The following is a 14,117-nucleotide window of genomic DNA, read 5'->3' on the forward strand; positions in this document are numbered from 1 at the left end:
GTAAGAAATCATACATAGGAATACTGTAAGAAATCTTTACTGAGCAAAGCATATTTCTACTTTTTGATGTTTGATGGTAACAGCAGAAAGATCCTTTGAGAGCAGAGGTGTTTCATTTGGTAATACTGGCACAACATGAGCAGGCTTGCATATCAGAGAGATTGAAGTCGTTGCTGTTCATGACTCCGAGTCCCATTTCTAAAATTTGTAAACTACATGCACATTTATAGCTCTGAAAAATTACATTAAACTGAAAAATGGGTTTGGAAAAGTAGAAGTTTTTATATATCCCTAAAATGTGACTTAAATAGAATGGAAGAAAATAATTTTACACTTAAATTTGCACATCAAATGTGTAATATAATGTAAAGACTGTGATAACCTGATGAAGAATGTCTTGCAATTAACCCTTATGAATCTGGAGTATTTCTATAAGGCAAGATGAAATATATTCTTGGTTGTATTCAAAATTATTCACAGTAACAAATGTGAGACCAAACGTGCTTTCTGTTCACTTGTGTGTGCCACCATATTGAATATGTAACCCGATCATTCAGCTATTAGAGTGAGTGGTTCTTCATTAGCTTGATAACATGCAACACAAAAGTGATTCTTAAGGCTCATTCACACGTCAGTATTTGGTCAGTATTTTGCATCAGTGTTTGTATGCCAAAGCCAGGAATGGAACTTAGGCCGGTTTCACATTTGCGCTTTATGGCGCAGCAATGGCCTGCGCACGGCCGCCGCTAAGCCCTGCCCCCTGCCGGCTCGCTGCCCGCCCCTTCCGGTCATCGCCGCCTACTAGCGCACATGGACGCTTGCGATCTGCGCACCCTATCTTTAGCATAGGGTGCACAGATCATGCGCTGGCCGTGCGCTAGCAGGATTTTGCCGTGCGCTGCGCACTTTTGAAGGTGCGCCCGTGTACGCCGAACGCAGCATGTTGCATTTTGGCGCGCACGGCGCACCTTCAAAAGTGCGCAGTGCACTGCAAAATCCTGCTAGCGCACGGCCAGCGCATGATCTGCGCACCCTATGCTAAAGATAGGGTGCGCAGATCGCAAGCGTCCATGTGCGCTAGTAGGCGGCAATGACCGGAAGGGGCGGACAGGGAGCCGGCAGGGGGCAGGGCTTAGCGGTGGCCGTGCGCAGGCCGTCGCTGCACCATAAAGCGCAAATGTGAAACCGGCCTTACCGAAAAAAAATATAATTGAAAGACTGACTCCTGTTCCTTATTTTGGAGACATTCCTGGTTTTGGCATACAAATACTGATGAAATACTGATCAAAAATACTGATGTGTGAAAGAGGCCTTAAGTAGTGGACCCTACTCCATGTCCCTGACATGTGGCCCCTAGTAAAAGGTGCAAACATATGCAACTCATTACTCAGTTGGTTCAGTCATGTTCTCTAGCATAGTGATCAGGCATTAATCCTCCTTTGAATAGTTATGAAGAACAAAGAAGAAAAGCTACCCTATTTTCTTCTCTGTTATGGTGATACTTTGGTATTTTTTTGATCTCTAAAAGCTGTCATATGTATGTTAACAAGAACCTATGCGCTCATTCATGTTGCCTAAATCTCAGGCAGCATGAATCAAATATTGGTTGCATTATTGCAGACCTGTATTTTGTGCTTTGAAATGTTGCAGTTTTTTTTAGAAAATATACTTTGAAGAGCCAGCCAAGGACTATCGACCTCAGGAGCTAGTCTGAAACAGATCCAAGGCAGCTTCCTTCTGTCCTGTTCCTAATCAATGAAAGGTCTCTCCCAATGTGTGTGTTTGAGGAAAGACCTCGTAGTCAAATGGGAGAAGAGTAGTGAGAAGCTGCTGGTGACTGAATTCAGACTAGTCTTATGAGGCACATACTTTTCAAAGTAGTTCTGAGTATACCATACATGCATGTAATAAGGCAGCTGAACTCTGATTCATGCTAGCCATGATTTTGGGCATCATAAATTAGATGACAGGTTCCATTAAAGGGAATGTGTCTGTAAGATCAGATGTCTACAACATATGCTCATGTAGGTAATATGAAGCTGAATATAATGATACCTTGATATCTGTGATCTGATGTCTTATTCCAGAGAAATATACATTTTTGCTATATGTAAATGAGCTGTTCCAGGTTATGGGCTGGACACTGATCTGCATGAGACTCCACCTCCAAAGCTTACTTTAAATGAAGTGGGAGAGTTACCAGTGTAAGACAAGTAACTAACAGAAAAGTAGAACTGAACTTTGTTTCATAACTAACATATTTCCTGCAGCTCTCACAGCTCTGCTGCATTGCAACAATATTACAACTCTGGCTGCCTGTGAGATGGAAACTGAAGCTGAGAGGAACCTGCAGATGTGTCAGTTATAATCACACACAGCTCTGCAGTGAGATCAGGAGAGCAGAGAGTGGCCATTACATGTCACAATGGTAATTCCCACTTCATGTAAAATAAGCTCTGGGGGCAGATCCTCAGGTAAATCTGTGTCCAGTCTATCGAAATTAACCGCACATTTAAAATATAAGAAAAATGCAGATTTTTCTGGAATAAAACATCAGATCGCAGATATCATGGTATCATTTAATTCAGTTTTCTATGACCTAAATGCAGATAGAGAAGGTTTAGGAGGTTTGATCCTATTGACAGATTCTCTTTAAACTATATGTATCTGTATATGGATTTTTTTTATGTACATGTTTGTGTTCCTTCCATATGTATTTTCCCAAATACAAGTACAAGTCTTCTTATTTTGTGTGTACATGATGTGTAGCCGTTTGATGAAGTCAGTTACAGCATGAGTCCCACATAATATGACAGGTTTACCCTCACTTCATTAAATTAAACCTTGTCTGATACGTGCCAAATAGCAGCTTTTGTTAAAAAATATTGTTATGCTTACTCTTTATTTTTCCAAAATAACGTATTACAAAAAATATATAGAATACTTCAGTAGCAAGCTATTCAAGAAATTGAAATTCATATCCAACTTTCCCAATATTTTTCAGTCAGCATTTTCTTTAAAATTCTCAAGGTAGCAGAATCCTTATAAAGTAACTGGAATATGTTGTGAAAAACAATAGAGGCATGTGTTCTGACACTTCTCCCCACTCAGCACAAGTTATTTACCAGAGCCTCCACGAAAAAGCATTGCAAGGCAAGACACTGCGAGTAGCATAATCTGAATCTCAATCTAGCACATGGTAAGGACATGTAGAAATGTGCAACTGTGTGACAAGAACAAGAGAATAGCTGAAGAAATATAAAACTTGATCAAAATAATATACAAAAATACCAGATAATAAAAGAAAATGTTATATGGGATATGCATAAAATAGCAGCAGTAATGACATCATCAATAGCAATGATGGCAATAATAATAGCAATAACACCAATAATAATTATAAGAATAATAATAGTGATACTGATATCTTGGCTAGACAAGTGACAGTTAAAGGTAGATGGCATAGCATTTGATGGCATTTAATAACAATCTACTGTGTATAGGAACAGCCCAACTGTGATTTGTTAGATTTATCCTTGGTGAAAACCCAGGTCTACAAAAAACATGTTTTAACAAGTGCCGAGGTTTTTAGAATGCATTTAGATTGTTTTGAGGGTGCTGAATTCATAAATCCCATTACTCTTGCTGAATTGGTTCTAGTTTTTGAGTTAATTCATCATCATCATCATCATCCGTGAAAATATTGCATTACCCCAATGCGACTTGTGTGTTCACAAATGCAATAGCTTTTGGTCTCTTGACTTTTTAACAGTGTCTTAGGTAATGAAATAACCCATAAACCGTATTTTTCGGACTATAAGACTCACCGGACCATAAGACTCACCTAGGTTTTAGGGGAGGAAATTAGGAAAAAAAAATTGAAGCAAAAGATATAGTCAATTCTGTACTTGAGATCCCCTATCCTGGTATATATGTTCCCTTCATTCCCATCCTGATACACATGGCCCCCTCATACCTATCCTAGTATTCATGGCCCCCTCATCTCTACCCTTGTATGCATGGCCCCCCTTATCCCTACCCTGTTATGCATGGCTCCTCATCCCCATCCTATTTTGCATGCCTCCTCATCCCTAGACTGGTATGCATGCCCCCCTTATCCCTATCTTGGTAGGAATGGTCCTCCTCATCGCTATTCTGGCAGAAATGATCACCCTCATCTCTACCCTACTATGCATGGCCCCATCCCTATCCTGGTGTGCAGGGCCCCATCCTTACCTTGGTATGATTGGCCCCATCTCGGTCCTGGTATGCATGGTCTCATCCTTATTCTGGTGTGATTGGCCCACAACCCGGGTCCTGGTATACATGGTCCTATCCTTACCCTGGTATGATTGGCCTCCAACCCCAGTCCCGGTATGCATGGTCTCATCCCTATCCTGGTATGCTTAGCCTCACTCCTATCCTGGTATGCATGGCCCCATCAGAAAACATTAAAAAAACAAACCATTACACTTACCTTCTAGGCGCTCCCTTGCAGCATCCTGCTCCGATGCCTGCAACTGCTTAATGCTTGTAAGCAGCGCATGGCAGGAACATCATGCACTGCTTGCAAGCCAAAGAGCAGCTGTCGCAATACATGATGAATATTCAACAAATATTAATTTCACTAAAGTATTGGCACATGTGACCACCGGCAGCAGCAGGAAGGCTCCAGCTGACTCTGTGCTCGCTAGAGAGCAATGAATGCTCTCTGCGCACATATTCCCGGGTGCAGAGCATTGTGCATTCTGGCAGCTGCCCTTCGGCTTGCAAGCAGAGCATGACATTACTGCCATGCGCTCCTTGCAAGCATTAAGCAGCTGCTGGCATCGGAGCAGGACGCTGCGAGGGCATGAAGGGAAGGTAGGTGTAATTTTTTTTAATGTTTTGTGATGGGGCCATGCATACCTGGATAGGGGTGGGACCAATCATATCAGGATACCATTGAAGAGAAATGAATATTCATTTCCCTTCACGCTCATGGGGATGGAATGCAGTGAATATTAATTTCTCTTTAGCAGCGGGCACAGGAGTTAGCCACAGCAGCTGGCTCCAGCCTCTATGACCCGCTGCTCCATCGAAACCACTCCCCCAACTCCCCACCATAGCCAGAGCCAGTACATCCAGACTATAAGACACCCCCCCATTTTCCTCCACATTTTTGGAGGAAAAAAATGCATCTTATAGTCCAAAAAATATGGTAATTATTTTGTATTTCAATTCGTAGGCTTGCAATGCTATAAAAGTGACTTTTTTAAGCCAGAATTCTACAGTAATTAAATAATAAACTTTTAAATATCTCAGAAACTAGAGCCAATCTGGCAAAACCAAAGTCATTATCTTAATCAGCAACATAAGCTCTATATAAAACAGTTCAGACATTGGTGGCACCAAAATCACTGTATACCTGTCACGCCTCTGCTGTCGGGTGTCCAGGGACCAGTAACTCCTTCCCTGACCCTAACGCTTGTGGCACCCTAGCACTCCTGTTCCCCGAATTACTTCTGATGGTGAAAATACCAGGGTCACTTACCTTGCCTTAGCTCCTGAATCCGCCCTCAGTCTGTACCCTTTCCCAACCCAGGGAAGATGGAGCAGTACCGTAGTACACCAACCAGATGAACAAGGTAATGCGAACAGGGGTAACAAAAAATTTCAAACATACAAATATACTCACACATATAACAGAGGAGTACACCGGGGAGTGGAGGATGTGGTTAAGCCTATGCTGGAGAAGAATGGGAATTATCACACACTGAAAACCTAGCAGCAGTCACAGATAAACCCACCAACCACCTTCTCCTAAAATAACCAACAACAACCTCCAGCCATGCAGTATAAGCTCTGAGCAAAACCTTTTTTTGATAGATTATGGATCCTATCACAGCTTTCACAATGTGTGCTAGACAGGGACTAGTTTATATAGTAGATAGGAATGGCTAACAGTGCAAATCTAAGATCTTAAATGCTACAGGAGCTCTAAACAGAGAAAGATATTTACACTGTTTAATAAGAAGGTGAAGTGTTTCTAATCAATGCAGGAGTAGGAGAAATCAGACAGTGTGGTCTTCTGGCTCCTTTCTGTCACGGTAAACCAGTGTCAATACCAGTGTAAGTAGAGATGAGCGAATATATTTGAATGGAAGTGAATTCTACTCAAAATGTAGAAAAATCTTGTCTGCCATTAATCTGAACCATAGAGGGCCATCACAATGTTAAAGAAATCCTTATCTTCACCTCAACACCCATCTCTCCAGTACTTGCACTCTGCTCTTTACTTTCACATGTCTTGTCTTTGCTACAGTTTGTGTTGAATTCCCTGTATAAAGCTAGTTTTACACTAGCATTCGGCAGGGCTGCGGAGGGCTGCGTGCTTTCTCCTTTCTTCCTCCGTTAAGCCCCGCCCACTGCCACACCTCTTCCATTCATCTTCGCCTACGTCGGCATGCATCATGCGTACCTATATTTAACATTGGGTATGCATGCGATGCAAATGTATGCTGATGCCTGCGCATGCGTCGCTATGACGCTGCGCCGACCGCAACAAAATGCAACATGCACAGGCATCCACATACATTCGCATGGCCTGCATGCCCAATGTTAAATATAGGTACGCAGTATGCTGTCGACGTAGCCGGAGTGGACGGGGCTTAACGGAGGAAGAAAGTAGGAAGTACGCAGCCCTCCGCAGGCCTGCTGAATGCTAGTGTGAAACTAGCCTAAAGGGCATGGCATATTTTGTGATGTCATGACACCATGACCCTATGTGTGTTTGCAAAGAACCCTCTGAGACTTCATCAGAGCAGGAAGTCCTGGCCTAGCGTGAGAGGGAATTTTAGAGCAAGCATTTGGGGAAGACTGAATGGGTGACGATAAAAAGCAAACATGCTAGAGAAATGAGCAGTGAGGTGAGTATAAGGATTTATTATATTTTTTACATCACACTTTTTATGCTCTGGAGTCTAAATAAACACCAAATCATAATAAAGAACATTAAATCCAAAGAGAATAACTTCTCAGTTAATCAAATTTCCCGGGAAAACCCAAGCAATGACGCAAATTCGAACTTTGCCTCTTTCACTCATCTCAAGGAATTAGCACCATGAGAAGTACATCAGAGAGGAATGAGTGAGGAATATATATTGACTTTTAACTTGAAGGCATTGTCTACTACCACTTATTTATGGCCTATCATTAGGATAGGTGATCAATATGAGATCCATGGGGGTCTCACTAGTGTGGCCTTAATTCAAAAACTGTATAACTCTCCTCTACTCAAAATGGCAATTAATGAAGAAGTATGTGATGTTCACAAACAGTGGCAGGAATAGCACAGTTCTATACACCATGTAGTTCCTGTGTTGAACCCTCAAATCCTATACTGATCTGATGTTGATGAACTACAGTGGGGCAAAAAAGTATTTAGTCAGTCAGCAATAGTGCAAGTTCCACCACTTAAAAAGATGAGAGGCGTCTGTAATTTACATCATAGGTAGACCTCAACTATGGGAGACAAACTGAGAAAAAAAAATCCAGAAAATCACATTGTCTGTTTTTTTTTTCATTTTATTTGCATATTATGGTGGAAAATAAGTATTTGGTCAGAAACAAGCAAACAAGATTTCTGGCTCTCACAGACCTGTAACTTCTTCTTTAAGAGTCTCCTCTTTCCTCCACTCATTACCTGTAGTAATGGCACCTGTTTAAACTTGTTATCAGTATAAAAAGACACCTGTGCACACCCTCAAACAGTCTGACTCCAAACTTCACTATGGTGAAGACCAAAGAGCTGTCAAAGGACACCAGAAACAAAATTGTAGCCCTGCACCAGGCTGGGAAGACTGAATCTGCAATAGCCAACCAGCTTGGAGTGAAGAAATCAACTGTGGGAGCAATAATTAGAAAATGGAAGACATACAAGACCACTGATAATCTCCCTCGATCTGGTGCTCCACGCAAAATCCCACCCCGTGGGGTCAGAATGATCACAAGAACGGTGAGCAAAAATCCCAGAACCACGCGGGGGGACCTAGTGAATGAACTGCAGAGAGCTGGGACCAATGTAACAAGGCCTACCATAAGTAACACACTACGCCACCATGGACTCAGATCCTGCAGTGCCAGACGTGTCCCACTGCTTAAGCCTGTACATGTCCGGGCCCGTCTGAAGTTTGCTAGAGAGCATTTGGATGATCCAGAGGAGTTTTGGGAGAATCTCCTATGGTCTGATGAAACCAAACTGGAACTGTTTGGTAGAAACACAACTTGTCGTGTTTGGAGGAAAAGAATACTGAGTTGCATCCATTAAACACCATACCTACTGTAAAGCATGGTGGTGGAAACATCATGCTTTGGGGCTGTTTCTCTGCAAAGGGGCCAGGACGACTGATCCGGGTACATGAAAGAATGAATGGGGCCATGTATTGTGAGATTTTGAGTGCAAACCTCCTTCCATCAGCAAGGGCATTGAAGATGAAACGTGGCTGGGTCTTTCAACATGACAATGATCCAAAGCACACCGCCAGAGCAACGAAGGAGTGGCTTCGTAAGAAGCATTTCAAGGTCCTGGAGTGGCCTAGCCAGTCTCCAGATCTCAACCCTATAGAAAACCTTTGGAGGGAGTTGAAAGTCCGTGTTGCCAAGCGAAAAGCCAAAAACATCACTGCTCTAGAGGAGATCTGCATGGAGGAATGGGCCAACATACCAACAACAGTGTGTGGCAACCTTGTGAAGACTTACAGAAAATGTTTGACCTCTGTCATTGCCAACAAAGGATATATCACAAAGTATTGAGATGAAATTTTGTTTCTGACCAAATACTTATTTTCCACCATAATATGCAAATAAAATGAAAAAAAAACAGACAATGTGATTTTCTGGATTTTTTTTTCTCAGTTTGTCTCCCATAGTTGAGGTCTACCTATGATGTAAATTACAGACGCCTCTCATCTTTTTAAGTGGTGGAACTTGCACTATTGCTGACTGACTAAATACTTTTTTGCCCCACTGTACCTAAGGATAGAATCAATACCTAAGCAGTGAACAATCCCTTTAAGCATGCACATTAGGATATTATTGGGTGAACTCCTTTAACCCCTTTCTGACATGAGACGCATTATCCCGTCCATGTGTCCTGGGCCCCTATGACCATGGATGGGATGGTACATCTCAGCGAATGGCTGCACACAGCTGACACCTGGCAATAAGTGCCTGGAGCGGTTGTGGACCGCTCCCGGCACTTTAACCCCTGGAGTACTGCGATCAAACACGATCGCAGCATTTCGGGAGCAGGCAGAGGTCCAGATCGTTCCCATGGTATCCCGATTTTGTCATGACAACATCCGGGTTACCAGAGCTGAGAAACTTCCTGTCATGCGAAGTGCATGTCAGGAAGTGTCTCAGGTCAGTGTGCACAGAGTGCAGCGTTGACAGCTTCTGTAACATGCAAATGATGCTTCATCTGCATGCTATAGAAGCAGTCAGCCTGCAAAAAATGAGTGTCCCATAGTGGGACTAAGTGTAAAAATTAGAATTAAGTAAACAAAATTTTTTAAAATAGTAAAAAATATTTATTCTATCATTAAATCAATATTTGAATAAAAAAATCTAAACAATAAAAGTACACATATTTGGTATCGCTGCGTCCGTAATGACCCGACTGATAAAACTGTCCCACTAGTTATCTCCTTTAGTGAAAACCATAAAAAAGCCAAAAAGCAATGCTTTATCATCATACCATTGAAACAAAAAGTGGAATAGTGCGCAATCAAAAAGATGGATATAAATAGATATGGTACCACTGAAATCGTCATCTTGTCCTAAATTAACAGAGCCACCACACAGCGTCATCAGCAAAAAAATAAAAAAGTTATAGCTGTCAGAATAAAGTGATGCAAAAACAATAATTTTTTCTATAAAATAGTTTTTAATATATAAAAGCGCCAAAACATAAAAAAAATATAAATGAGGTATCGCTGTAATCGTTCTGACTCGAAGAATAAAACTGCCTTATCAATTTTACCACACGTGGAATGGTGCCGGAAAATTATACCAATAAAAGCATCAGCTCATCCCGCAAAAAGCAAGACCTCATATGACTGTGGGCTAAAATATGGAAAAGTTATAGCTCTCAAAATATGGTGACTCAAAAACTATTTTTGCAATAAAAAGCGTCTTTTAGCGTGTGACAGCTGCCAAACATAAAAACCCACTATAACGCCTCTTTCTCACATCCTGATATTTCCGATACCGGCATGTGTGTGCCACATCAGTACCACCTGGTTGTTGCCAGGGAAGGATCGTTGCAGTAAGCTCTGTTCCCTGGCACCGGGTGCTGAACATGGCTCTCGTCATTCTCCCCTGCTCTGCCAGCAATCGGCACGAGCAGGGGAGAATGATGAGAGTTACATTTAACTCCATAACGAACGCCAAAATGCCTTTTAATAGCGGCAGTTAAGGGTACTTAAACCACAGTGCCGCTTTTTAACGGCGCTGAGGTTTAAGGTTACAGTGCCCCCTAGCGTCAGAATTTCTCCGGTGTCTCGGTTGACGGGGGGTAGCTCAGACCCCAGAGAATATGATTCACGTTGGTTTTTACCAACTCTGTTGTTGCGATCGCCGTTATTAACAGTATAACGGCGACTGCAAAAAAAAGTCTGATTTTCCTATTAATTTCTCTCTCTTCTGATGTGATTGCTGGGCCGCCGGCTTCTTCTTCCAGGAGAAAATGGTGGGCACATGCGCAGTGCACCCGCTGAGAACTGCCAGCCACCACCCAGCAACAATAGGAGATTTTTTCCTATTGGTTCATTTTGATCACTGTGATAGACCCTATCACAGTGATCAAAATAAAAAAATAGTAAATCAAATCCCTTTATCACCCCCTTAGTTAGGGAAAAATAATAAAATAAAAAAAGTATTTATTTCCATTTTCCCATTAGGGTTAGAGTTGGGCTAAAGTGAGTTGGGCTAAAGTTAGGGTTGGGGCTAAAGTTAGGGCTAGGGTTGGAGCTAAAGTTAGGTTTAGGGCTAAAGTTAGGGTTAGAGTTGGGGCTAAAGTTAGTGTTAGGGTTGTGGTTGGGGCTAAAGTTAGGGTTAGGGTTAGGACTAGAGTTGTGGTTAGGGTTTGGATTAGGGTTAGGGTTGGGATTAGGTTTAGGGGTGTGTTAGGGTTAGGTTTGTGATTAGGGTTATGGTTAGGGTTGGGATTAGGGTTAGGGGTGTGTTGGGGTTAGGGTTGGAGAATTTGGGGTTTCCACTATTTAAGCACATCAGGGGCTCTCCAAATGCGACATGGCATCAGATCTCAATTCTAGTCAATTCTGCATCGAAAAAGTCAAGCGATGCTCCTTCCCTTCCAAGCTCTCCTGTGCGCCCAAACAGTAATTGACTCCTACATATGGGTATCGGCATATGCAGGACAAATTGAACAACAACTATTGGGGTCTAACTTCTCCTGTTACCCTTGTGAAAATAAAAAATTGGGGCAAAAAGATAATTTCTGTGAAAAAAATATGATTTTTCATTTTTACAGCTCTACGTTATAAACTTCTGTGAAGCATTTGGGGGTTCAAAGTGCTCACCACACATCTAGATAAGTCCCTTAGGGGGTCTAGTTTCCAAAATGGTGTTACTTGTGGGGGTTTCCACTGTTTAGGCACATCAGGGGCTCTCGAAACTCGATTTGGCGTCCGATCCCAATTCCAGCCAATTTTGGTTTGAAAAAGTTAAATGGCTCTCCTTCCCTTCTGAGCTCTGCTGTGTACCCAAACAGTGTTTCCCTCCCACATATGGGGCATGAGCGTGCTCAGGACAAATTGTACGATAACTTTTGGGGTCCAATTTCTCCTATTACCCTTGGTAAAATAAAAAAAAAATTGGATCTGAACTAAATTTTTTGTGAAAAAAAATCAAGTGTTCATTTTTTTAAACATTCCAAAAATTCCTGTGAAGCACCTGAAGGGTTGATAAACTTCTTGAATGCGGTTTTGAGCACCTTCAGGGGTGCAGTTTTGAGAATGGTGTCACTTTTGGGTATTTTCTATCATATAGACCCCTCAAAATGACTTCAAATGTAATGTGGTCCCCCCAAAAAAATGGTGTTGTAAAAGTGAGAAATCGCTTTTTAACTTTTAACCCTTACAACTTCCTAACAAAAAAAATTTTGGTTCCAAAATTGTGCTGATGTAAAGTAAACATGTGGCAAATGTTAATTGTTAAGTATTTTGTGTGACATATCTCTTTGATTTAAGGATATGAAAATTCAAAGTTGGAAAACTGGGATATTTTCAAAATTTTTGCCAATTTTTCATTTTTTTCACAAATAAACGCAAGACATATCAAAGAAATTTTACCACAATCATGAATTACAATACGTCATGAGAAAACATTGTCAGAATCACTAGGATCCATGGAAACATTACAGAGTTATTACCTCACAAAGGGACAGTGGTCAGAATTGTAAATATTGGCCTGGTAATTAACATGCAATCCAACCATGGGGGTAAAGAGGTCAATTATGGCAGGTACACCATCTCATGTGTAAGCAGGTCTCCATATATTCTCTCCCAATTTTTTCAAAGTGGGAATAAGCCACCTCCAGAGCTGTTTGGGCATACATTAAGCTTGGCTGAACCGAATGTATTAGGGTACTGAGTCATAACTGACAAGCGAATGAATTTTTGAACAAAAGATAACTATTGTGTATGGTCTAGCTTAGTTTTCTCACACCACCATATTGAAAACTAGGATGGATCCATTTCCAGTTTATCCCAATAAATTCTTGAGGATCTCAGTGACTTATAATGAGAACCAGCATTTTTTCTTCAAAGTTCTGGCATTTTTATGCCAAGAATTGAAATACAGGTTAATACTACTTTAGAAAAATAAACAGAGCCGAGCTTTCACTGTATGTGTTGTGTCCCACTTTGCATGATCTATACATTTACATGTTTATTTTCATAAGAAAAAAGTTTTTTCTTACTAGACTTTTCCATCTTGATACCGGATTTCATGACTGCACTTTCTATCTAGAAGCCATGTGCTTTTTGTTTCCTTGGTAACAGTGTTGCTACAGATGACATAGCAGGAGTTGAATGGGGCAACGGAGATCACAGACCTGTCATTCTTCATTCTAAGACGATTGTTCCTGAAAAACTGTGTCTTGCTTCAATATTTAAGGCTGAGGGACTAATATTAAACCAGAATGATACTTTGGTTAAAAACCTATAATTAACCTTGTCTTCGTCTGTAGGTCAGGCATTAATAGCAATTTCAGAAAGTGGACATTCCTCTGCCTTTCATTCGCTGTGGCCTTGATAGGTTTTAAATAATACGTCTTTGGGAAAAGTACAAGGGTAATTGTTGCAATTTTTGATGCCATTATCTAAGCCCTTGAGACCTCACATTCCCAGTTCTTCTCTCTTGTGTAATTGCACACATCTTGGGAATGTGTGAAATGATGGTAATATACTCTGAAACTGGCCTTTTCCAAAGACCCCACTTCATGCGAGGGGTCACAGTCTTTCCAATATTGAAGAGGACTAGCAAAACTTTTATGCTCAAGATGAAGAACTTTTTACTTGATATAAACAATACCACCTGCAAATATTCTGTCGGTGTGAGATGGGGGAATACAGAGCAGATAAAAGTTAGCAATCACATTACATTGATCTAGAATATGTTTGTGCGTGCTGTGTGTGAGCTAATGGGAAATTATGGGCCCTATTCATTATTGAATTTGTGTCTTTTTTTGCCTCTATTTTTTTTGCACGTTTTTCTTCTTCCAATTTTCATATTTTTTAAAGTTTATTTTATAAGGGCTCATCTGATTTTGTTATGTTTATCATTTTTGGAGAGGTTTGGAGTTTTCAGGTATTTTTCGCTGATTCATCAATTGTGACTTTTTAAAACATTGTGAGTTTTTGCACATACGTACCGCAGTCCATGGTTTAGATTTTTTGATTTTGCACAAAATTCATGAAGCACGTGTACAATTTTGAATAATTTGGTGAAAAAATCATCAACAAATACCAGAGGCCATTAACCCCTTAGTGACAGAGCCAATTTGGTACTTAATGACCAACCCAATTTTTACAATTCTGATCACTGTCACTTTA

The sequence above is a fragment of the Dendrobates tinctorius genome, unplaced genomic scaffold (genome assembly GCF_039654945.1).
Source record: "Dendrobates tinctorius isolate UK_male_01 unplaced genomic scaffold, ASM3965494v1 ptg000026l, whole genome shotgun sequence".
Taxonomy (NCBI): domain Eukaryota; kingdom Metazoa; phylum Chordata; class Amphibia; order Anura; family Dendrobatidae; genus Dendrobates; species Dendrobates tinctorius.